Below are 27,424 nucleotides of genomic sequence, written 5' to 3' on the forward strand. Positions count from 1 at the left end.
CTTGTTCCAGATTTTAGCAGGAATGCTTTCATCTTTTTACCATTGATTATTATATTGGCTGTGGGTTTGTCATAAATAGCTTTTATTATGTTGAGATATGTTCCCTCTGTACCCACTTCAGTAAGAGTTTTTATCATGAATGGATGTTGAATTTTATCAAATGCTTTTTCTGCATCTGTTGAGATGATCATGTGGTTTTTGTCTTTTGTTGAATGTGGTGTATCACATTCATTGATTTCTGTATGTTGAACTATCCTTGTGACTCTGGGATGAATCCAAGTTGACTGTGATATATGATCTTTTTTATGTGTTGTTGGATTCGGTTTGCTAATATTTTGTCAAGAATCTTTGCATCTGTATTCATCAAAGTTATTGATCTGTAATTTTCCTTTTTGGTGGCATCTTTGTCTGGTTTTGGTATCGGTGATGGTGGCTTCATAGAATGTCTTTGGGGGTGTTCCCTCCTCCTCAGTCTTCTGGAAGAGTTTGAGAAGGATCAGTGTAAGTTCTTCTTTATATGTTTGGTAGAATTCACCTGTGAAGCCATCTGGTTCTGGACTTTTGTAGGGAGTTTTTAAAATTATTATTACAAGTTCTATTTCACTTCCAGTGATTGGTCTTTTCAAATTATCTATTACTTCTTGATTCAATTTTGGTGGGCTGTATGTTTCTAGAAACTTGTCCATTTCTTCTAGATTGGCGAATTTGTTGCTGTATAATTGTTCATAATATTTACTTACTTTTTTTGTATTTCTGTGGTATTGGTTATTTCTTTTTTCTTTTGGTTGTGTTGGGTCTTTGGTGCTGCGTGTGGGCTTTCTCTACTTGCAGCAAGCGGAGGCTACTCTTCATTGCAGTGTGTGGGCTTCTCATTTGCAGTGGCTTCTCTTGTTGCGGAGCATGGCCTCTAGATGCATAGGCTTCAGTAGTTGCAGCACGTGGGCCCTAGAGCACAGGGGCTTCAGTAGTTATGGTGTGTGGGCTTGGTAGTTGCGGCACACAGGTTCTAGGGCATGGGGGCTTCAGCAGTTATAGCTCATGGGTTCAGTAGTTGTGGCTCACAGGCTCTAGAGCACAGGCTTAGTAGTTGTGGCACACAGGCTTAGTTGCTCTGTGGCATGTGGGATCTTCCTGGACCAGGGATCAAACCCATGTCCCCTGCACTGGCAGGTGGATTCATAACCAATGCACCATGAGGGAAGTCCCCTTTTATTTCTTATTTTGTTTATTTGGGTTCTCTCTTTTCTTCTTGGTGAGTCTGGTCAGAGGTTTGTCAATTCTTTTACCCTTTCAAGAAACCAGCTCTTGGTTTTACTGATATTTTCTATGTTTTTTTAAATCTGTATTTTATTTATTTCCTCTCTGATCTTTATTATTTCCTCCCATCTGCTAACTTTAGGTTTTGTTTTTTCTTCTTTTTCTTGTTCTTCAAGGTTGTAGTTTAGGTTGTTTGAGATTTTTCTTGTTTTTTGAGGAAGGCCTGTATTGCTATGAACTTCCCTCTAAGCACTGCTTTGCTGCATCCTGTAGATTTTGTGTGGTTGTTTTCATTGTCATTTATCTGAAGGTATTTTAAAATTTCCTCTTTGATTTCATCATTGACCCATGGATTTTTTTAGAAGCTTGTTGTTTAGTCTCCTTGTAATCATTTATTTTTCTCATTTCTTTTTCTGTGGTTGATTTTTAGTTTCATTCCATCGTGGTCAGAAAAGATGCTTGAAATAATTTCTGTACCCTTTAATTGGTTGAGGCTTGTTTTGTGCCCTCTTATGTGGTCAGTCCTAGAGATTGTTCCATGTGTACTTGAAAAGAATATGTATTCTGGTTGTGGGTTTTTTTATGATGTAATGTCCTGAAAATATCAATTAAGTCTAACTGTTGTATCATTTAGGATCTCTGTCTAGGAGACTTACTGACTTTCTGTCTAGGAGATCTGTCTGTTGATGTGAATGGGGTGTTAAGGTCTCCTACTATTATGGTGTTCCCTTCAGTTTCTCCCTTTATGTCTGTTAGTATTTTACGTAGTTGGGTGCTCCTATATTAGGTGCATATATGTTGATGAGTGTAATATCCCCTTCTTGTATTGATCGTTTTATCACTATATAGTGTCCTTCTTTATCTTTCTTTATGGCCTTTGTTTTATTTATTTATTTATTTTATATTATTATTTTTATTTATTTATTTTAACTTTTTATTGGAGTATAACTGTTTTACAATGGTGTGTTAGTTTCTGCTTTATAACAAAGTGAATCAGTTATACATATACATATATCCCCATATCTCTTCCCTCTTGCATCTCACTCCCTCCCAACCTCCCTATCCCACCCTTATAGCTGGTCACAAAGCGCCGAGCTGATCTCCCTGTGCTATGCGACTGCTTCCCACTAGCTATCTATTTTACATTTGGTAGTGTATATATGTCCATATATACACTACCACTCTCTTTGTCCCAGCTTACCCTTCCCCCTCCCCATGTCCTCACGTACATTCTCTAGTAGGTCTGCATCTTTATTCCCATCTTGCCCTTAGGTTCCTCATGACCTTTTTTTTTTTAGATTCCATATATATGTGTTAGCGTATGGTATTGTTTTTCTCTTTCTGACTTACTTCACTCTGTATGACAGACTCTAGGTCCATCCACCTCACTACAAATAACTCAATTTCATTCCTTTTAATGGCTGAGTAATATTCCATTGTATATATGTGCCACATCTTCTTTATCCATTCATCTGTCGATGGACACTTAGGTTGCTTCCATGCCCTGGCTATTGTAAATAGAGCTGCAATGAACATTTTGGTACAAGACTCTTTTTGAATTATGGTTTTCTCAGGGTATATGCCCAGTAGTGGGATTGCTGGGTCGTATGGCAGTTCTATTTTTAGATTTTTAAGGAAGCTCCATACTGTTCTCCATAGTGGCTGTATCAATTTACATTCATACCAGCAGTGCAAGAGGGTTCCCTTTTCTACAAACCCACTCCAGCATTTACTGTTTGTAGATTTTTTGATGATGGCCCTTCTGACCTGTATGAGATGATATCGCATTGTAATTTTGATTTGCATTTCTCTAATGATTAATGATATTGAGCATCCTTTCATGGGTTTGTTGGCAGTCTGTATATCTTCTTTGGAGAAATGTCTATTTAGGTCTTCTGCCCATTTTTGGATAGGGTTGTTTGCTTTTTTGATATTGAGCTACATGAGCTGCTTGTAAATTTTTGAGATTAATCCTTTGTCAGTTGCTTCATTTGCAAATATTTCCTCCCATTCTGAGGGCTGTCTTTTCGTCTTGTTTATGCTTTCCTTTGCTGTGCAAAAGCTTTTAAATTTCATTAGGTCCCATTTGTTTATTTTTGTTTTTATTTCCATTTCTCTAAGAGGTGGGTCAAAAAGGATCTTGCTGTGATTTATGTCATAGAGTGTTCTGCCTATGTTTTCCTTAAGAGTTTGATAGTGTCTGGCCTTATATTTAGGTCTTTAATCCATTTTGAGTTTATTTTTGTGTATGGTGCTAAGGAGTGTTCTAATTTCATCCTTTTACATGTAGCTGTCCAGTTTTCCCAGCACCACTTATTGAACAGGCTGTCTTTTCTTCATTATATATTCTTGCCTCCTTTAGCAAAGATAAGGTCACCATATGTGTGTGGGTTTATCTCTGGGCTTTCTATCCTGTTCCATTGATCTATATTTCTGTTTTTGTGCCAGTACCATACTGTCTTGATTACTGTAGCTTTGTAGTATAGTCTGAAGTCGGGGAGCCTGATTCCTCCAGTTCCATTTTTCTTTCTCAAGATTGCTTTGGCTATTCAGGGTCTTTTGTGTTGCTGTACAAATTGTGAAATTTTTTGTTCTAGTTCTGTGAAAAATTCCTGTGGTAGTTTGATAGAGATTGCATTGAATATGTAGGTTGCTTTTGGTAGCATAGTCATTTTCACAATGTTGAGTCTTCCAATCCAGGAACATGGTATATCTCTCCATCTATTTGTATCATCTTTAATTTCTTTCATCAGTGTCTTATAATATTCTGCATACAGGTCTTTTGTCTCCTTAGGTAGGTTTACTCCTAGGTATTTTATTCCTTTGTTGCAATGGTAAATGGGAGTGTTTTCTTAATTTCACTTTCAGATTCTTCATCATTAGTGTATAGGAATGCCAGAGATTTCTGTGCATTAATTTTGTATCCTGCTACTTTACTAAATTTATTGATTAGCTCTCGTAGTTTTCTGGTAGCATCTTTAGGATTCTCTATGTATAGTATCATGTCATCTGCAAACAGTGACAGCTTTACTTCTTCTTTTCCGATTTGGATTCCTTTTATTTCTTGTTCTTCTCTGATTGCTGTGGCTAAAACTTCCAAAACTATGTTAAATAATAGTGGTGGGAGTGGACAACCTTGTCTTGTTCCTGATCTTAGTGTAATGGCTTCAGTTTTTCACCATTGAGGACGATGTTGGCTGTGGGTTTGTCATATATGGCCTTTATTATGTTGAGGTAAGTCCCCTCTATGCCTGCTTTCTGGGGTTTTTTTTATCATAAATGGGTGTTGAATTTTGTTGAAAGCTTTGTAGAAAACTTTGCATCTATTGAGATGATCATATAGTTTTTCTCCTTCAATTTGTTAATATGGTGTATCACATTGATTGATTTGCATATATTGAAGAATCCTTGCATTCCTGGGATAAACCCCACTTGATCATGGTGTATGATCCTTTTACTGTGCTGTTGGATTCTGTTTGCTAGTATTTTGTTGAGGATTTTTGCATCTATGTTTATCAGTGATATTGGTCTGTAGTTTCCTTTTTTTGTGACATCTCTGTCAGGTTTTGGTATCAGGGTGATGGTGGCCTCATAGAATGAGTTTGGGAGTGTTCCTCCCTCTGCTATATTTTGGAAGAGTTTGAGAAGGATAGGTGTTAGCTCTTCTCTAAATGTTTGATAGAATTCACCTGTGAAGCCATCTGGTCCTGGGCTTTTGTTTGTTGGAAAATTTTAAATCACAGTTTCAATTTCAGTGCTTGTGATTGGTCTGTTCATATTTTCTATTTCTTCCTGGTTCAGTCTTGGAAGGTTGTGCATTTCTAAGAATTTGTCCATTTCTTCCAGGTTGTCCATTTTATTGGCATATAGTTGCTTGTAGTAGTCTCTCATGATCCTTTGTATTTCTGCAGTGTCAGTTGTTACTTCTTTTTCATTTCTAATTCTGTTGATTTGAGTCTTCTCCATTTTTTTCTTTTTGAGTCTGGCTAATGGTTTATCAATTTTGTTTATCTTCTCAAAGAACTAGCTTTTAGTTTTATTGATCTTTGCTATTGTTTCCTCATTTCTTTTTCATTTATTTCTGATCTGATCTTTATGATTTCTTTTCTTCTGCAAACTTTGGGGTTTTTTTGTTGTTCTTTCTCTAATTGCTTTACGTGTAAGTTTAGGTTGTTTGAGATGTTTCTTGCTTCTTAAGGTAGGATTGTATTGCTATAAACTTCCCTCTTAGAACTGCTTTTGCTGCATCCCATAGGTTTTGGGTCGTCGTGTTTTCAATGTCATTTGTTTCTAGGTATTTTTTGATTTCCTCTATGGTTTCTTCAGTGATCTCTTGGTTATTAGGTAGTGTATTGTTTAGCCTTCATGTGTTTGTATTTTTTACAGACTTTTTCCTGTAATTGATATCTAGTCTCATAGTGTTGTGGTCAGGAAAGATACTTGATACAATTTCAATTTTCTTAAATTTACTGAGGCTTGATTTGTGACTTAAGATATGATCTATCCTGGAGAATGTTCCATGAGCACTTGAGAAGAAAGTGTATTTTGTTGTTTTTGGATGGAATGTCCTATAAATATTAAGTCCCTCTTGTTTAATGTGTCATTTAAAGCTTGTGTTTCCTTATTTATTTTCATTTTCGATCATCTGTCCATTGGTGAAAGTGGGGTGTTAGAGTCCCCTAGTATGATTGTGTTACTGTCGATTTCCCCTTTTATGGTTGTTGGCACTTGCCTTATGTATTGAGGTGCTCTTATGTTGGGTGCATAAATATTTAAAATTGTTATATCTTCTTCTTGGATTGATCCCTTGATCATTATGTAGTGTGCTTCTTTGTCTCTTGTAATAGTCCTTGTTTTAAAGTCTATTTTATAGTCTGATGTGAGAATTGCTACTCCAGCTTTCTTTTGATTTCCATTTGCATGGAATATCTTTTTCCAGCCCCTCAGTTTCAGTCTGTATATGTCCCTTGGTCTGAAGTGGGTCTCTTGTAGACAGCATATATACAGGTCTTGTTTTTGTATCCATTCAGCCAGTCTATGTCTTTTGGTTGGAGCATTTAATCCATATACATTTAAGGTAATTATCAATATGTATGTTCCTATTACCATTTCCTTATTTGTTTTGGGTTTGTTATTGTAAGTCTTTTCCTTCTCTTGTGTTTCCTGCCTAGAGAAGTTCCTTTAGCATTTGTTGTAGGGGTGGTTTGGTGGTGCTGAATTCTCTTAGCTTTTGCTTGTCTGTAAAGTTTTTAATTTCTCCATCAAATCTGAATGAGATCCTTGCTGGGTAGAGTAATCTTGGATATAGGTGTTTCCCTTTCATCACTTTAAATCTGTCCTGCCACTCCCTTCTGTCTTGCAGAGTTTCTGCTGAAAGATCAGCTGTTAACCTTATGGGGATTCCCTTGTATATCATTTGTTGCCTTTCCCTTGTTGCTTTCAATATTTTTTCTTTGTATTTAATTTTTGATAGTTTGATTAATATGTGTCTTGGTGTGTTTCTCTTTGGATTTATCCTGAATTGGACTCTGTGCTTCCTGGACTTGATTAACTATTTCCTTTCCCATCTTAGGGAAGTTTTCAACTATAATCTCTTGAAATATTATCTCAGTCCCTTTTTCTCTTCTTCTTCTGGGACCACTATAATTCGAATGTTGGTGCATTTAATATTGTCCCAGAGGTCTCTGAGACTGTCCTCAATTCTTTTCATTCTTTTTTCTTTATTCTGCTCTGCAGTAGTTATTTCCACTATTTTATCTTCCGGGTCACTCATCCGTTCTTCTGCCTCAGTTATTCTGCTATTGATTCCTTCTAGAGAATTTTTAATTTCATTTATTGTGTTGTTCACCATTGTTTGTTTGCTCTTTAGTTCTTCTAGGTCCTTGTTAAACGTTTCTTGTATTTTTTCCATTCTAGTTCCAAGATTTTGGATCATCTTTACTATCATTACTCTGAATCCTTTTTCAGGTAGACTGCCTATTTCTTCTTCATTTGTTTGGTCTGGTGGGTTTTTACCTTGCTCCTTCATCTGCTGTGTATTTCCTTGTCTTCTCATTTTGCTTACCTTACTGTGTTTGGGGGTCTCCTTTTCAGAGGCTGCACATTTGTAGTTCCCATTGTTTTTGGTGTCTGCCTCCAGTGGGTAACGTTGGTTCAGTGGGTTGTGTAGGCTTCCTGGTGAAGGGGACTGGTGTCTATGTTCTGGTGGATGAAGCTGGATCTTGTCTTTCTGGTGGGTAGAACCATGTCCAGTGGTGTGTTTTGGGGTGTCTGTGAACTTAGTATGATTTTAGGCAGCCTCTCTGCTAATGGGTGGTGTTGTGTTCCTATCTTGCTAGTTGTTTGGCATGGGGCGTCCAGCACTGGAGCTTGCTGGTCATTAAGTTGAGCTAGATCTTAGCGTTGAGATGGAAATCTCTGGGAGAGCTTTCTCCATTTGGTATTACGTGGGGCTGGGAGGTCTCTGGTGGACCAGTGTCCTGAACTCGGCTCTCCCACCTCAGAGGCTCAGGCCTGACACCCGGCAAGAGCACCAAGACCCTGTCAGCCACACAGCTCAGAAGAAGAGGAAGGGAAAAAAAGAAAGAAAGAAAAAATAAAATAAAATAAATATATTAAAATAAAAAATATATTATTAAAATAAAAACAGTAATAATAGGAAAAAGAGAGCAATGAAACCAATAAATAAATCCACCAATGATACAAGCACTAAAAACTAAACTAAAATAAACATAAAAATCAGAAAATGGTCAGTCATATACAGCAAACCCCAAGTCTACAGTTGCTCCCAAAGTCCACCGCCTCAATTTTGGGATGATTCGTTGTCTATTCAGATATTCTACAGATGCAGGGTACATCAAGTCGACTGTGGAGATTTAATCCACTGCCCCTGAGGCTCCTGGGAGAGATTTCCCTTTCTCTTCTTTGTTTGCACAGCTCCTGGGGTTCAGCTTTTGATTTGGCCCCGCCTCTGCGTGTAGGTCGCCTGAGGGCGTCTGTTCTTGGCCAGACAGGAGGGAGTTAAAGGAGTGGCTGATTAGGGGGCTCTGGCTCACTCAGGCCTGGGAGCGGGAGGGTACGGAATGCGGGGCAAGCCTGCGGCGGCAGAGGCCAGCGGGACGTTGCACCAGCCTGAGGCGCGCCATGTGTTCTCCTGGGGAAGTTGTCCCTGGATCACCGGACCCTGGCAGTGGCAGGCCACACAGACTCCCAGGAGGGGAGGTGTGGATAGTGACCTGTGCTTGCACACAGGCTTTTTGGTGGCTGCAGCAGCAGCCTTAGCATCTCATGCCCGTCTCTGGGGTCTGTGCTGATAGCCGTGGCTTGCACCCATCTCTGGAGCTCGTTTAGGTGGTGCTTTGAATCCCCTCTCCTTGCTCACCCGAAACATGGTTTCTTGCCTCTTAGGCAGGTCTGGACTTTTTCCCGGACTCCCTCCCGGCTAGCTGTGGCACACTAGCCCCCTTTAGGCTGTGTTCATGCAGCCAACCCCAGTCCTCTCCTGGGGGTGTGACCTCCGAAGCCCAACCCTCAGCTCCCAGCCCCTACCTGCCCTGGCAGGTGAGCAGACAAGCCTCTCGGGCTGGTGAGTGCTGGTCGGCACCGATCCTCCTTGTGTGAATCTCTCTGCTTTACCCTCTGCACCCCTGTTGCTGCATTGTCCTCCGTGGCTCTGAAGCTTCCCCCCTGCCACACCCCATCTCCGCCAGTGAAGGGGCTTCCTAGTGTGTGGAAACTTTTCCTCCTTCACAGCTCCCTCCCAGAGGGGCAGGTCCCATCCCTATTCTTTTGTCTATGTTTTTTTCTTTTTTCTTTTGCCCTATCCAGGTATGTGGGGAGTTTCTTGCCTTTTGGGAAGTCTAAGGTCTTCTGCCAGCATTCAGTAGGTGTTCTGTAGGAGTTGTTCCACATGTAGATGTATTTTATTTTAATTAATTAATTTAATTTATTTATTTTTGACAGCCTTGGGTCTTCATTGCTCTGTGCAGGCTTTCTCTAGATGTGGTGAGCGCGGGGTATTCTTTGCTGTGGTTCGCGGGCTTCTCATTGTGGTGGCTTCTCTTGTTGCAGAGCACAGGCTCTAGGAAGGCAGGCTTCAGTAGTTGTGGCATGTGGGCTCAGTAGTTGTGGCTCACAGGCTCTAGAGCGCAGGCTCAGTAGTTGTGGCACACAGGCTTAGTTGCTCCGTGGCATGTGGGATCTTCCCAGACCAGGGCTCAAACCCATGTCCCCTGCATTGGCAGGAGGATTCTTAACCACTGTGCCACCAGGGGAGCCCAAGGTGTGTTTCTGATGTATATGTGGGGAGGAAGGTGATCTCCACATCTTACTCCTCCACCATCTTGAAGGTCTCCCCCATTTGTCTCTTTGTAGATTTTTTGAAGATGGCCATTCTGTGTGAGGTGACACCTCACTGTAGTTTTGATTGGCATTCCTTTCATAATTTGTGATATTGCCTATATTTCCATGTGCTTTTTCAAAAATATAGGTTGAGTAAAATTTAGCTCTTAACATGGGCTTCTTGAACATTTGCCCAGTTTTGAATTTTTTTCAATGACCTATCCCAGGACATTTCTTGAGGGCAGGTGTTTACAGCCCACAGGGCTTGTGACTACTAAATGACCATCAGCACCCGTTTTAAAGTTGTTGTTGTGGGGAAAGACCACAAGGCGGCAGCATTTCTTCATGCCCAAGTCTGGTTACTGTGGCAACAAGAGCCTTAGGGAAAGTCCTGTTCCTGGGTCCTCAATTAGAGTGGAATGTGCCAGAAGAAACACCCAAAGTCTTGTGTCTCATTGCTTCTTCTCACTTACCCTTCACTCCCAGGACAAATCCCAACCCCTGCCAAACCGCTCTGCTCAGGATCTCTGGTCCTCAGGTTGGTTGACTTCTAGGAAGGAGGCTGGAGGAGGGAACCTCACTGCCAGGAGATGTGGATCCCAGGGGCCTTTTCCAAGCTGTGCCAGCACAGAGGGCCCACCCTCCTTTGGGTGCGTGGGGATTGGTTCAGCTGTAGGGGGGCGCTGCCTGGATCTGGAGATTATGGTCTCATGAAGAGGGGACCAGGCACTCCAGGACCAAGGGGGCGGGGCTAACTTGCTGGCACGTCCTCATGAGCTCCCTCAGCCCCACAACAGTCCAGTCTTGAAACCCAAGCCTGCTTAGGCTCCAGGGATGTGGCACCAGCCCTGGTTACTGAGGCCTGAAGGGGAATAGAGTTGGCATTTTTGATTTGTTTTAATTTTTATTTTATATTGGAGTATAGCTGATTTACAATGTTATGGGTTTTTTTTCTTTTTTGGGGGTGGTGGTGGTGGTGTGTAGCAACTTGATACTGTTATATATGGGAGTACAGATATTCCATTTCGGGGTTTTTTTCCCATATAGGTTATGACAGAGTGTTGAGTAGATTTCCTTCTACATTACAGTGGGTCCTGGTTGATTATCTATTTTATAAATATTAGTGTGTTATATGTTAATCTCAATGTGCTCACGTCTCCCTCCACCTTTCCCCTTTGGTAACAATGTTTGTTTTCAAAGTCTGTGAGGTTGTTTCTGTTTTGTATAGACATTCATTTGTATCCATTTTTAGATTCCACCTTTAAGTGATATCATATGATACTTGTCTTCCTCTGTTTGACTTACTTCACTTAGTATGGTCATCTCTACTTCCTTCCCTGTGGCTGGAAATCCACTATTTCTTCCTTTTTATGGCTGAGTAATATTCCATTGTATATATGTACCACATTTTCTTTATGCATTCATTTGTTAATAGATATTTAGGTTGCTTCCCTGTCTTGGCTATTGTAAACAACACTGTAATGAACACTGTGGTGCATGTATCTTTTTGACCATGGTTTTCTCCAGATATATGCCCAGAATTGTGATTGCTGTATCCTATGGTGGCGCTATTTCATCTTTAAGGTACTTCCCTATTGTTTTCCATAGTGGCTGTACCAATTTACACTCCCACCAACCATGTAGGAGGGTTCTTTTTTTTGGAAGAAAATTTGAAAGAAAGATTTCTGTAATAATGGAAAATTCAAGTCTTCTCCACATATATTAGAAATTTTTTTCCCATCTGAGCTGGGACCTTTACTTGTCCCATCGTTAAGAAACATATTTGGGATCAAGTATTTTTTTATAAACTAATTAATTTTGAATTATAATACCTGACACAGGGTTAAAAATTTTAAAGCTGTAAGATCTAATTGCAGCTCTCTGTATGTTTTTGTATCTCTATGTACATTTGTATTCCTGGTATTTTTTACCTCCAGATCATATTGATATAAATTAGTCTGTATAATAGCTTTATTTAACTGGCTTAAATAAAGACTAGTCAAACAAATTTATGCTATAGCAATTAAATGTTTTAGATGATAATGTTATTAATTTAGCCTAAGAATAAAACATACTCTCAAGTGAACTGCTTAATATATGTTAAGCATAACTGTAAAAAAATTTTTTTTCGAGCCATATGCTTAAATTTTTAGGTTCTTAACTTCTGTGAAATTTTATGCTTACTATATACATAACAAAATTGTCATCAAGAGAAATAACTTGAGATGAAAGATAGCTTTGGTTTTCTCATGAAATTTAAGAATACTTGTAAAAAACAAGTGAATTAAGTTGATTTAAGTGAGATAAATTTTGTAAATGAACTTTTCCACAATGTTTATATATTTTGTAAAACATGTCTGCTTGAAATATTTCCAAAATTTTTTTGATAACTTAGTATAACTTTAAGGTTTCAAGTTAAGGTGAACGAAAGGTATTTATTTAACATCCAGTTCATTTTTCCATAAAAATATTGAAACATTATTTGTTTAACATAAGTTTATCTACTTTGGTTTCTTAGTTTTTCAGAAACGAGATAATTGGGTCTAGTACGTATATGTATATGTATGTGTGTGTGTATTCATTGATTCACTCACTGGTTTATTTATATGGCTGTGCTGCATGGCACACAGGATCTTAGTTACCCAACCAGGTATTGAACCCACACCCCTGGAAGTGGAAGTGTGGAGTCTTAACCACTGGACCACCAGGGAAGTCCCTGTGTCTGATAATTTAAATGAAGGATTCCAAAACAGTACCTCCCAGCACGATTGTCCACACGGTAGAAGGAGTGAGTCCCCAGAATTGCTGCTGCCAGTGTCTATGTCCCCACAGTGAGCCTCCTGTGTCCCCAAGAGACTCTCCAGGATCAGCAGTTAGGTCTGACCCAGGCTCCTATCCAGTTACTGCTTCTGCCCTGGGTCTAGAGCATGTGAGACTTTGTGTGCACCCTTAAGAGTGAAGTCTTTACTCCCCCAGACTTCTGGGACTCCCCAAAGTAAGCCCCGCTGCTCTTCAAAGCCAAAGACTCTGGGGGCTTGTCTTCTTGGTGAAGAACCCCTGGGCTGCGGGGCCCAGTGTGTGGCTCAGACCTCTCACCCCTGTGGGAGGACCTCGGCTGTTGTAATTATTCTCTTATTTGTAGGTCACCCGCCCTGGGGGTGTGAGACTTGACTTTCTTGTGACTCTCCCCCTCCCACCTGTCTTCTTGTGGTTCTTTCTTAATATTGTTAGTTGTATAAGAATTTTTTGTTTTGGTCGTGTGGCCCAAAGGATCCTGGTTCCCTGACCCGGGATTGAACCTGGGTCCTCAGCAGTGAGAGCACGGAGTCCTAACCACTGGACCACCAGGGAGTCCCCAGCTGTAGAAGATCTTTACTGGTAAGATCCTGTCTTTTTCATCAGTGGTTGTTCTATAAATAGTTGTATTTAGTGTGTCTGTGATAGGAGTTGTGTACTGAGGCTTCTCCTCCTCCACCACCTTGGCACTAGTTCTTCCCAATTTCTTTTAAAGAGTAAATCTATGGTCCATAATTGTTTAAAACTGACCCAATGTAATAAAACGAGTTTAGTGGGAAGGCAGAGGGAATCTCATTCTCACTTAATTGATTTTTATTCTGGAAAGTATTCTATATAGGAAAGACTCAGGTATCTAAATGAGCATATATGTCTATATGTATATGTATATATTTTAGTATATTTATTTATTTATTTTTGGCTGCATTGGGTCTCCGTTGCTGCGCATGGGCTTTCTCTAGTTGCGGCGAGCGGTGGATACTCTTTTTTTTTTTACAACAAGTTTTTTTAATAGGAAATGGGCAAAGCCAACTTTCTTTTCAGAATCAAAATGCAGAACAAATGGAAAAATTATGGTATTTAACCTTCACAAGTTTGAGCCTCCACAAATAATGCAACCAAGTTTTACATTTTTAACAGCCCTTCTACATACACTCCATCTTCTCTATCTTAGTTCCAAATTTTATCTTCATTCCCAAATATGCCAATTGCATTTATTTAAAAAGAAAGAGCCTTCCCAGTTACTGTCAAAAACTACTATTTAGCTTACCCCTCCACTACTCAGCAAACTACAGAGAGGATGGAGTGTAATACGAGCAGTACAGAGTCTTATGCAATTCATGAGGACCACTTAGTCCTTACATGAATCTGGTTGCTAACATTTCTATTATATTGTGACAATAACTCCCGACTGTTATCTCTGAGAAATGGGGGGAGTAAATTCTTAATAAAAGACACCAGGTACAAAGCAACATTTTACTTTTGTTGTGATAAAAAAAGTCACATTTTACAGATAAAATGTAGAACCCTGAAATACTGACACATTCTCTTATCGTGCACAATGCTGAGGTTCTCTTACGATTCACTTTAAAACTGCAATTAAAAATGTACAAAAAAGAAAAGAAAAAAAAATCAACCCACAAAACTTCTAAAAAAGGAACCCGCAGGCACTTCCTCTTGTGGAATGTTTAAAAAGTTAGCCTACTAAAGAAAACAGTCGACTTCTTGTGAAGGTTTTGGAGAAATATGTATCAGTTCGTTTTATTTGGGTATTCAATATCCTTGGTGATAATGCTGACTCCATGGCTTCTGACCCCAGAATTGACCCTGCTGCCACTGGTTGTAGCCCTGAGATTGATTTTTGTAGCCACGATTGTTTCCTCGTCCTCTGAAGTTCTGGTTGTAGTTCCCTCTGTTAGGCATTCCACCTCTGTTGTAATTCCCTCTGTTTGAATAACCGCCTCGGCTGGGAAAAACAGGGCCACCAGGATATGGATAGCCAATTCCGCGGTGGATACTCTTCATTGTGGTGTGCGGGCTTCTCATTGTGGTGACTTCTCTTGTTGCAGAGCACGGGCTGTAGGTGCGCAGGCTTCAGTAGTTGTGGCACGCATGCTCAGTAGTTGTGGCTCACGGGCTCTAGAGTGCAGGCTCAGTAGTTGTGGTGCATGGGCTTAGTTGCTTCGTGGTATGTGGGATCTTCCCGGACCAGGGCTCGAACCTGTGTCCCCTGCATTGGCAGGCGGATTCTTAGCCACTGCACCACCAGGGAAGTCCCAGAGCATATATTCTTTACTTCTGTATTTTTCAGTTCTTTCTGTGATCTCATCTTTTCCCTGATTTCTTTTATTCCTGAGTTGAGCTCTTACCTGACAGATGTAATTTCCTCATAAAATAGTTTTTTGTTGTTGCTCAGTATTTGCTAAATTTTGCCCTTCTCTTTGGCATCATGTGTGTATTGAAAGTTGAAAGAGGCTATTTATTATCCTATAGTGCTCTGGTTTTCTTTTTTTTTGGATAATTGTGTACTTCCTGTGCTGATTTGACTTTGACCATTTTGGATGGGGAGAGGCTTTTTATCATCTAGCTAACATCAGGTTTATCCTTTAATGGGTAGTTCAAAATTCAGCTTGATTCTTCTGTTCCCCATGCGGCTACACGTACCCTGAACTTCCTGCTAACATGATTGACCTGTTTCTTTTTTCAGCTGTAACTCTTTTGCTTTTTGGAATCAATCTATTTTTTGGGCTCCAACCCCCATCAACCATGCTTCTATTGCCAGAAAAGGTGTTTTGGCTGTGGTCTTCAGTTTGTGGATTTCAACTTAAATAAATGTAATTTGCTAGTATTTTTAAATTTTTATACCTTTATCTTTTGGAATATTTTCAGACTTCAAATCTTTGCAACTCAACACCTAGATAGAGCAAATGTTAACATATTTCATAACCATCGTGATGATCATAATCAGGAAATTAACAGTTAAATATTGATACTATAATTTAAAGACTAAAATTTCACCAGTGTCCTACTTCTAGATGTGGATCCAATCCACAATCATACATTGCATTTAATCATCCTGTCTCCTTGGTCTACTTTAATATGAAACAGTTTGTTTTTTTAATCAGTTTGTGAGATTATGGAACTATCTCACCACTTTCAGAATCCATTGATTCTTCTCTGAAACAGCTATGACCATGGTGTTTGCCTAATGGTTCTATTTCCATGACCCCTACTAAATTAATTTTATTTCCTGTTAGTCTGTATCAGTATGTATTTATGTATTTTCATTTTATGGATTAGAGTCCATTATTATCATTAATTTTGTTTATAAACTTGTCTGAGTTGGTATTCTCACCAGTGATAGGTGAGAGTGCTCAATTTTCCTATTATCTTGGTTAAATCCTTTTGATTTTTGTCAGTCTGCTAAGTCAATAATGGTATATCAGTGTAATTTTAATTTGCCTTTCTCCATGCTCTTTTCATGTCTTTAAGAGCAATTTTATACAGTTTGGTGTTTTGTCCCTTTTTCTTGTTTTTCTATTTAAACTTGATTCTTTTCCCATCAATCTTTAAGAATCCCCTATAGATCAGCAGTCGTAAATACGTGTGCTAGATATTCCAAATATTTCCTTTAGTGTGTCCATTGTCTTTTGAAATTTATTTTTGGTCATACATTGTTCTAAACTGTAAATCAGTGTTATGTAGGGGAGGAGAAGTTTTTCCTCTACCCTTCTTGGGTTCTTGACTAAGGCTCTGTAATACAAGCTTACAAGTAAAAAACAAGTTTATTAACATGTATATCTCACATACACATGGGAGAGACTCAGGGATGAGTAACTAAAAGAGGTGGCTTAGAATTCAGGTTATATATAATCTTCAACAAAGAACAATAAATTTCTAGAGAAATAGCAGGACAATGAAAAGCAACTTTAGGCTTCCAAGGGCAATAAACTGTGGGAAGGTAAATATATGGGAAAGTAAAGGTAGACAAAGCCTACCTAACCTGTGATGAAAATTCCTTTAGTGCCGTCTCCAGGTTGATAAAGTCTCTGGTGATCAGTTTTTGTCTTTCCTGATAGGGGAAGAGGGACAGCTTTAAAAACTTATGTCCTATTTTTAGGCAAATAAAGAAGGGCAAAAAGCACTTTTTAACTTTTATGGGAGTATAGTTGATTTATAACGTTGTGTTTCTGCTGTACAGCAAAGTGAATCAGTTATACATTTACATATATCCACTCTTTTTTACATTCTTTTCCCATATAAGTCATTACAGAGTATTGAGTTCACTGTGCTGCACAGCAGGTTCTTATTAGTTGTCTATTTTATGTATAGTCGTGTGTATATGTGAGTCCCAATCTCCCAAATTATGCCTCACCCCCTTACCCCCTGGTAACCATAAGTTTGTTTTCCAAATCTGTAACGCTATTTCTGTTCTGTAGGTAAGTTCATTTGTACCCTGTTTTAGATTCCACATATAAGTGACATCATATGCTATTTGTCTTTCTCTGTCTGACTTCACTCAGTATGACCATCTCTAGGTCCATCCATGTTGCTACAAATGGCATTATTTCATTCTTTTTATGGCTGAGTAATATTCCATTGTGTATACATGTACTACGTCTTCTTTACCCATTCCTCTGTTGATGGATATTTAGGTTGCTTCCATGTCCTGGCTATTGTAAATAGCGTTGCAATGAGCACTGGGGTGCATGTATCTTTTTTTTTAAACATCTTTATTGGAGTACAATTGCTTTACAATGGTGTGTTAGTTTCTGCTGTATAACAAAGTGAATCAGCTATACATATATCCCCATATCTCCTCCCTCTTGTGTCTCCCTCCCACCCTCCCTATCCCACCCCTCTAGGTGGTCACAAAGCACCGAGCTGATCTCCCTGTGCTATGAGGCTGCTTCCCACTAGCTAGCTGTTTTACATTTGGTCGTGTATATAAGTCCGTGCCACTCTCTCACTTCATCCCAGTTTACCCTTCCCCCTCCCTGTGTCCTCAAGCCCATTCTCTATGTCTGCATCTTTATTCCTGTCCTGCCCCTAGGTTTTTCAGAACTTTTTGTTTTTTAGATTCCATATATATGTGTTAGCATATGGTATTTGTTTTTCTCTTTCTGACTGACTTCACTCAGTAGGACAGACTCTAGGTTCATCCACCTCACTACAAATAACTCAATTTCGTTTCTTTTTATGGCTGAGTAATATTCCATTGTATATATGTGCCACATCTTCTTTATCCATTCATCGATGATGGACACTTAGGTTGCTTCCATGTCCTGGCTATTTAAATAGAGCTGCAATGAACATTGTGGTACATGACTCTTTTTGAATTATGGCTTTCTCTGGATACATGCCCAGGAGTGGGATTGCTGGATCATATGGTAGGTAGCTCTATCTACTTCTCCTCAATTGCTTACAGCTCAAGTCCTTATTTCAAAGTGGCATATTTGGGGATGACATATTCAGGTTTCCTTCAGTCCCCTATTTGAAACTGGGCTTTCAGAAATTTTTGCATCTTACAAGCTGATTTGGTAGCTGTGGAGAGATTCATTTTAGAAATGATGAGGTAAGAGATCTGTAAAAGACAAAGAAAAACAGATTTGAACAAGCAGAAAATGTCAAAAGTCCACTGTCTCATATCTCACCAACTCAGTCTCTCAGTCCTGAGGATGGTTCAGTCCAGTGAAACCGTTGTCTTTATTTTGTTCTCTCTATGGTGCAAGCAGTCAGGTATTTAACGAGACATTCCTATGGAAACAAAAGAAAAACAAAGGTTAATGATTATAACAAACCATAAATTAATTCTTTGAGTCCACAGCACAGTGTGTTGCGATTTCTAGATTTCAGCTTGAAGCATCTTTGGATGGTAGAATGAAGATGGCTCTTGCAACCTGATGAATCTCCTGGTTTGCAGTTTGAGTGTCTCTGGTTATGGCATTAAACTTTTTGAATAGCCCATACAGTGTTGGGCAAGACGGTTGTCCAGACGTGAGCTGTTGTAATGATTTCTCTGAAGTGTATATCAAGTTGTCCAGCTTTGTCTTGTAGGGCTTTGGGGAAAGTGTAGTATTAATCCTTAGTGATTACAAGTCAGAAGGGCTACAGAAAAATGGGAAATATTAATTTGGGGAGTTGTTTCCAGATACTGGAGGAAACTAGAATTCAGAATCCAGTCCAAGCCAGGTAAATAACAAATATCAAAGACAATGAAAGGGACTAGATAGAATCTAATATCCGTAAGGATGCACTATAGTTTTCCACTGAAACATTTTTATAGCCACCTCCATTTCCATCAAATATAATTACAGTAGGACTAATTTGTTTGTAAAATAAACAGACCAACTTTAAAGACTACACTTATTTCCATAAATGCAACAAGAATACTGCTTGATTATATAGGCTCTTTTTGAGATTGCTTTGCTAGAACTTTTCATAAGGAATCACCAGTTAACCTTGGGAGGCTTTCAAAAGTCTAAGAAGCCAAGAACTTGCCACCAGGTTTGGCTGCAATACCTACAGATTTAGGTGAATTTCTTTCTTCTCCATGTCCCCCACATATGCTGAGGTTCCTGGGTCTACTGGGTAGTGAACTTCCTTACTCACCTGTAAGGCAGGAATTTCTGTAACCCAGGTACAGGCTGGTTTTTTACAAGCAAGGCTTTATAAGCATTGGTTCCTTAAAGTCAACCTTCTTTAAAGTTGTCTGGTTATATCTGATTCAATGCACCTCATTCTCAAATAGGACATTCTAGTTCAAATAGGACATTCTAGTCAAAGCCTTGGTACTTTATTTTTTTTTTCATTTTTGTTGGAATATTGTTGATTTACAATGTTGTGTTAGTTTCCACTGTACAGCAAAGTGAATCAGTTATACATTTACATATACTCTTTTTTAGATTCTTTTCCCAGAGTATTGAGGAGAGTTCCCTGTGCTCTACAGTAGGTCCTTATTTGTTACCTATTTTATATATAGTCGTGTGTGTTTTTCAGTCTCAATCTCCCAGTTTATCCTTCCCCTCTTCCCCCTGGTAAGCATAAGACTGTTTTTTACATCTGTGATTCTATTTGTTTTGTAATTAAATTCATTTGTACCATTTATTTTAGATTCCACATATAAGTGATATCATATGATGTTTGTCTTTCTCTGTCTGACTTACTTCACTCAGTATGACAATCTCTGGGTCCATCCATGTTGCTGCAAATGGCATTATTTCACTTCTTTTTATGGCTGAGTAATACTCCATTGTATATATGTACCACATCTTCTTTATCCATTCCTCTGTCAATGGACATTTTGGTTGCTTCCATGTCCTAAAACCTCACTACTTTAAACAATGTTTCCCACTGGGACCTGTTAAAAGGAGAACAGAGTCGTGCTGAACTTATGCAAATAGCTATATTGTCATGAAAACTGGAGCACTCAGTAAGAGTCTGCAAATTCCAGAGGGATCAGGTAGAGAGGAAAGATAAAGGCTTCAATTCTGTTTATAAAGGAATAACTTACCAAATTGCTCCACATTAAAGACAGCTTAAAGGGAAAGAGAAAAATGTGTCCTTAAATCTGGAAATCAAAACATTAAAGACCAAGCAATGTTTCAAACAAAAAGTCATAGAAAAAATTATAATCATCCTCATTGATTCAGTCAGTCCCATGTAATTGATTTTCATCTGCTTGATCTTCTGTTAACAGTTCCCATCAGCTTCTTCATTAGTTCTGGAACTTCTTAGTCCAGTGACCTGGTCTCAAAGTAATTCAAGTGGAGCATCCTCACCTGTAGCTTATTGTAAGTGCTTTCAGAGAATGATCAGAGTAAAACAGTAACTGCCTGTGAGTGACAAAAGACTCAAAGCCACAGCACAGTTAAAAATCTGATGAGAGTGCATTATTTGTTTGAAATGCAACATATAAAGATAATAACTGGAATTATGTCTGATGACAATATGCCAGGGCAAATCAGGTTGCTTAGAATTTCATACAATGTCTAATACATTTATATTAGTAATTTATATCCACTCTAATGCAACCTAAAGAAGTTTAAACATCACTTCTTTTCGACAGTGTTTCCTATGTAATTTAAGAAATCAAATGAGCCTAATTACTTTAACATCTTCTATTATGAGAGAGAAGAAGTTTTTCAAAATTTTCCAGAGGCCCTCTGGAAAGTCCCAAAGTTAGTTTGAGGTAAGAAAGGCTTCATTTACGACCTGATTTTGGTAAGTTGTCAAAATGTGTAAAACTTGATTAAATAAGATAGTAAGTCATTGTGAAATACTACTTAGTTATTCGTGACAATAAAAGATTTCAAAGGCCAAGACAGAAAGTAACGGGAATTCTCTGGTGGTCCAGTTGTTAGGACACTGCACTTCCACTGCCAGGGGCCTGGGTTCGATCCCTAGTTGGGGAATTAAGATCCTGCAAGCTGTGCAGTGCAGCCAAAAAAAAAAAAGGCAGGGAGTAACATAGTTGAGAATAAAATGAACTTTAGCCCTTTTAATATTGAGAAAATGTGCTTTTGAAAAAATAAGCAAAGACCTGAAAAAGACACCATGAAGCACAGGAGAGTATTCTGACAGCACACAGAATCATTGTTTCCCAGGTGAATTACTCAAAAGGTAAAGAAAAATCTTTAATCCAAGAAAACTTTCTCCTTTGGATATAGAAAATTCTAGTTTTGCATAGTCACGTTGTTAAAACCTTTACTATTATTAATCCATTCAATTTTACCCAGTTTGACCATACAAGATTTTTCTTTAATATTTTTTAATGAGTCTCATGTACCTATGTAAATAAGTTCATTTGTGCCATTTTTTTAGATGCCACATATAAGCAATACCATATGATATTTGTCTTTCTCTGATTGACTTAGTTCACTTAGTATGATCATCTCTAGGTCTATCCTAGTTGCTGCAAATGGAATTATTCCATTTTTTAATGGTTGAGTAATATTCCATTGTGTACATATGTTACATCTTCTTTATCCATTCATCTGTCCATGGACATTTAGGTTGATTCCATGTCTTCAATATTGTAAATAGTGATGCTATTGAACATTGGGGTGCATGTATCTTTTAGAATGATAGTTTTTGTCTTTTCTGGATATATGCCCAGGAGTGGGATTGCTGGACCATATAGTAACTCTAGTTTTTTAAGGAACCTCCATACTGTTCTCCATATTTTACATCCATTTAGTTTTGTCCTTCCTTTTTTTTCTGAAAGAACCTTAAAATAATGTCTAAATTAGGACAAAATTATATTCCTCTTTCATGAACAAAAACATGTCTTATGTCATATCTTCCATTTACCAAAATACCTGCTACTTGCCTTGCTTACTTTCCATTCAGAGTTATGATTATTCCTAGTACTTCCACGTACATAGATTTATTATAATTCTTAACACTTAGGAAACAAAATTTTCAGTAAAATTTAAGAATTAAGCAATTACAAACTATCATATACACATTCTGTCATACTTAGCAAGTTTTATGACTACAATTTTTTATAATTTCTAGTCATATGCTCTTCCACAGGAAAATGTTTTTCAATGTTGCAAGAATAATATATTTTAACAGACCCGATTATCTCTTGTCTCTGTAAAATTAATAAAGCAAAGTAGATAAACATATGCTAAGCAATTAATGTTTCAATACCTTTTATGTAAAAATACTGGATATTAAGTAAATATCTTTCATTTAGCTTAAAATGAAATGTTAAAGTTACATTATCTTGTAAAAAAATTTTGAAAACATTTAAAGCAGATATTTTATAAAATAATCATTATTGAAAACTTCATTTATAAGGTGTTTTCATTTCTAAGTTTTCATCTCACTTAAATTAATTCACTTGATTTTACAGTTCTCCTTAAATGTCATGAGACAAACAAAGCTGTCTATCATTGTAAGTTATTTCTCTTGATGACAATTTGGTTATATATATAGTAATCATCAAATTTCACAGAAATAAAGAACTTAAATATATGGCTTACAATGAAGTTTTATGGCTCTGCTTGACATATATTAACATATATTAAACAGTTCACCTTTGGAGGGTATGTTTTGTTCTTAGGTTGAATTAATACCTTTATAATTTTAAGTATTTAATTGCTGAAGCATGACCTTATTTGACTACTCTTTATATAAGCCAGGTAAATAGAGCTCATTTACAAGTTAATTTATGTCAATATGATCTGAAGGCAGAAAATACAATGAATACATATGTACATAGAGATTCATAAATATACAGAGAGCTGCAAACAGGTCTTATAGCTTTGCCATGTATCAGGAACAAAAGTAAAAAACTCATTACTTTCTTTAAAAAAAAAAGTTGGTCCCAAATGTGTTTCTGAATGATGGGAAGTGAAAAGTTCACAAGTTTAGACAGAAAATGTTTTGCTAATATTCCTGGAGAATACTTGACTTACTCATTATTGCAGTCACATTTCTTTCAAATGTCCTTCCAAAAAAAAGAACCCTCCTACAACAAGGGTGGGAAAGGAAATTGGTACAACAACTATGGAAAACAGACAGAGGTCCAAAAAAAACTAGAGCCAGCATATGATACTGCAGTCCCACTCCTGGGAAGGTACATACAGCTCGATAACAACAACAAAATAACAAATGCAGAAAATATATAAATAGAAATTACTCCAAAGAACAAACACAGATGGACAAATGACACAGGAAAATATGCACAGTATCAATAATTCTCAGAGAAATGCAAACCAAAACTACAATGAGGTATTTCACACAAGTCAGAATGCCAACCATCAAACAGTCTACAAACAATAAATGCTACAGAGGGCATGGAGAAAATGGAACACTACTACACTGTTGGTGAGAATGTAAAAGCCTGTGTTGAGAACAGTGTGGAGGATGTATACAAATTAAAAAGAGAATGAAATTAGAACACTGCCTAAAACCATACACAAAGATAAATTCCAAATCGATTAACACCTAAATGGAAGGACATACTATCAAAACGCTTAAGGAAAATGTACATAGAACACGCTTTAACATAAAACACAGCACCTAATTTTACATACAACTCTTACAAGAATGAAAAACCAAAAATAAACACATCGGACCTGATTAAACTCAAAGGTGTTTGCAAAGCAAACGAAACACAAAACAACACAAAAAGACAACCTGAAGAATAGAACAAAGTAGTTGAAATCAAAGCTACGCACTCCTGCCCTTACATACCAACAGGATCATAATTCAGAAAACCATGTGCCACCTGTATTTTCAGGGCAGCACAATTAGGACAACTGCAGACATAGAATCCACCCATATGTCCATCCACAGAAAAATGAACATTATGGGGTACATACATACAAAGAAATACTACTCAGCCAACAAGAAGAATGAAAACATACCATCTGCAGCAGCAAGGATGGACTAACAGATTATCCTACGAGGTGAATCAGGTCAGAGAGAGAAGGACAAAGAGCATGAGATCTCCCTTAGAGGTGAAACCTATCCATTCATGCAAATGATCTAATTGAAAAAACAGAAAGAGACTCTCACAGGTAGACAAGAAACTTACGGTGACCATACAGGAAAGGTGGGGTGAGGGATACATTTGGAGGTTGGGATTAGCATATAAACATTATGATCAATCGTAGATCATCCCAAAGGACCTTGTGAATAGCTCAAGGAGCTCTACTCAACACACTGTAATCACCTTCTGGAAAACCAACCCGAAAAAGACTAGGTAGCCCTCTATGTATAACGGAATCACGTTGCTGAACAGGTAAAGCCAAAACGCGACACTGCAAGTCACCTCTACTCCCATAGAAAATAAAAATTAACTTGAAAAGGAAAAAAAAAAAAAAAAAAAAAAACCACACACAGACTCGGGCACAGAGAAATGCTGCCGCCTTGTGGACGTTTCCTGTAACTACAACGTGGAAAACGCTGCTGACGGGCCCCTCGATCTGAGGGATCCAGAGGAGTTGATTTGCACAACACAGACAGCCTCACAGATAGGGAAAATGAAGTAATGCTTACAAAACGGGAAAGGTGGGGTGAGGGAGAGATTGACAGGTTCACATTAATGTATACAGGCTAATATTTAAAACACAGGTATTCCAGAAGGACCCACTGGATAGGACAAGGAACTCGACTCAACACTCTGTAATAACCTATACTGGAAGAGATCCTGAAAAGGAACATATATACATCTACGTATAACTGAAACACTTGCTGTACACCAAAAAAAACCCCAAAACAAACCACACTCCCGACTCTATCAACTATACTCCAGTACAAAATACACATTGCACTTAACAAAATAAAGCCGACCCCATTCCCCTACGGCCTCTGGGACCTGGGCTGGAGTCTCATCCTTGGACGCGGAGCAGGCTTGGGGCCCAAGGCTGGACTGCCGCCGTGCTGAGCGACCTGGCGACGTTGTGACAGCAAAGAAACCCCTTGGACCTGGAGTGCCTGGTCCCCTCTGCACGGGCCCACAATCTCCAGAGCCAGGGGGGCTCCCCTACAGCTACACCAAGCCTCGGGCACCAGAAACGATGCTGCATTCTGGGCGGGAAGGAGAGCTTTCAAATATCCCCGGGGCCCCACGTCTCCTGGGCGTGGGGTTCCCTCCTCCAGCCTCCTTCCATGGACACGCCCCACCTATGGACCACAGCTCCGTCATCAGAACACTTTCCCAGGCATTGGGACTGTTCTCGGGGGTGAAGGGCAAGGGTGAGGAAGCAGTGAGACACAGCCCCTTCGCTGTTCCTTCTGGCACATTCCACTCAAACTGAGGACCCAGGGACAGGACTTTCCCTCAGGCTCGGCTTCCCCGAGGAACCACAGTCGGGCCTGAAGAAATGCTGCCGCCTTGTGGACGTTTCCTGTAACTACAACGTGGAAAACGCAGCTGATGGGCCCCGAATCATCACAAGCCCTCTGGGGCTGTCAATAAATAACACCTGCCCTCCAGAAAACCCCGGGGCTAGTTCCTCGACAAAGAATGCACAACAGGGCAGCCGTTCAAGAAGCCAATTTGAAGGTGTCAATTTTACTCACACCGTAGAAACAAACAAAGCACATGGAAAGACACTCAGCATCACTCATTATTAGAGAAATGCAGAGTAAAACTACAATCAGGTATCACCTCACACCACTCTCACTGGCCATCTCCAAAAAACTCTACAAGGAATCAAGGCTGCAGAGGACGTGTGCAAAAGGGAATCGTCCTACACACTTGCTGGCAATATCAACGGGTGCAGCCACTATGGAGAAATGTATGGAGCTTCCTGTAACATAACTAAACAGAGAACCATATGTGATCCGGCATTCCCCCTCCTGGCCTTGCATCCCGATATAATCATAATTCGGAACACCACGTGCCACCTGTATTTTCATAGCAGCACAATTAGGACAAGTGCAGACATACATTCCACCCAAATGTCCCTCCACAGAAAAATGAACATTATGGGGTACATACATACAAAGAAATACTACTCAGCCAACAAGAAGAATGAAAACATACCATCTGCAGCAGCAAGGATGGACTAACAGATTATCCTACGAGGTGAATCAGGTCAGAGAGAGAAGGACAAAGAGCATGAGATCTCCCTCATAGGTGAAACCTATCCATTCATGCAAATGATCTAATTGAAAAAACAGAAAGAGACTCTCACAGGTAGACAAGAAACTTACAGTGACCATACAGGAAAGGTGGGGTGAGGGATACATTTGGAGGTTGGGATTAGCATATAAACATTATGATCAATCGTAGATCATCCCAAAGGACCTTGTGAATAGCTCAAGGAGCTCTACTCAACACACTGTAATCACCTTCTGGAAAACCAACCCGAAAAAGACTAGGTAGCCCTCTATGTATAACGGAATCACGTTGCTGAACAGGTAAAGCCAAAACGCGACACTGCAAGTCACCTCTACTCCCATAGAAAATAAAAATTATCTTGAAAAGAAAGAAAAAAAAAACCACACACAGACTCGGGCACAGAGAAATGCTGCCGCCTTGTGGACGTTTCCTGTAACTACAACGTGGAAAACGCTGCTGACGGGCCCCTCGATCTGAGGGATCCAGAGGAGTTGATTTGCACAACACAGACAGCCTCACAGATAGGGAAAATGAAGTAATGCTTACAAAACGGGAAAGGTGGGGTGAGGGAGAGATTGACAGGTTCACATTAATGTATACAGGCTAATATTTAAAACACAGGTATTCCAGAAGGACCCACTGGATAGGACAAGGAACTCGACTCAACACTCTGTAATAACCTATACTGGAAGAGATCCTGAAAAGGAACATATATACATCTACGTATAACTGAAACACTTGCTGTACACCAAAAAAAACCCCAAAACAAACCACACTCCCGACTCTATCAACTATACTCCAGTACAAAATACACATTGCACTTAACAAAATAAAGCCGACCCCATTCCCCTACGGCCTCTGGGACCTGGGCTGGAGTCTCATCCTTGGACGCGGAGCAGGCTTGGGGCCCAAGGCTGGACTGCCGCCGTGCTGAGCGACCTGGCGACGTTGTGACAGCAAAGAAACCCCTTGGACCTGGAGTGCCTGGTCCCCTCTGCACGGGCCCACAATCTCCAGAGCCAGGGGGGCTCCCCTACAGCTACACCAAGCCTCGGGCACCAGAAACGATGCTGCATTCTGGGCGGGAAGGAGAGCTTTCAAATATCCCCGGGGCCCCACGTCTCCTGGGCGTGGGGTTCCCTCCTCCAGCCTCCTTCCATGGACACGCCCCACCTATGGACCACAGCTCCGTCATCAGAACACTTTCCCAGGCATTGGGACTGTTCTCGGGGGTGAAGGGCAAGGGTGAGGAAGCAGTGAGACACAGCCCCTTCGCTGTTCCTTCTGGCACATTCCACTCAAACTGAGGACCCAGGGACAGGACTTTCCCTCAGGCTCGGCTTCCCCGAGGAACCACAGTCGGGCCTGAAGAAATGCTGCCGCCTTGTGGACGTTTCCTGTAACTACAACGTGGAAAACGCAGCTGATGGGCCCCGAATCATCACAAGC

Source organism: Mesoplodon bidens (assembly GCF_964165515.1).
Source record: "Mesoplodon bidens genome assembly, chromosome: 18".
In the NCBI taxonomy this organism is placed as follows: Eukaryota; Metazoa; Chordata; class Mammalia; order Artiodactyla; family Ziphiidae; genus Mesoplodon; species Mesoplodon bidens.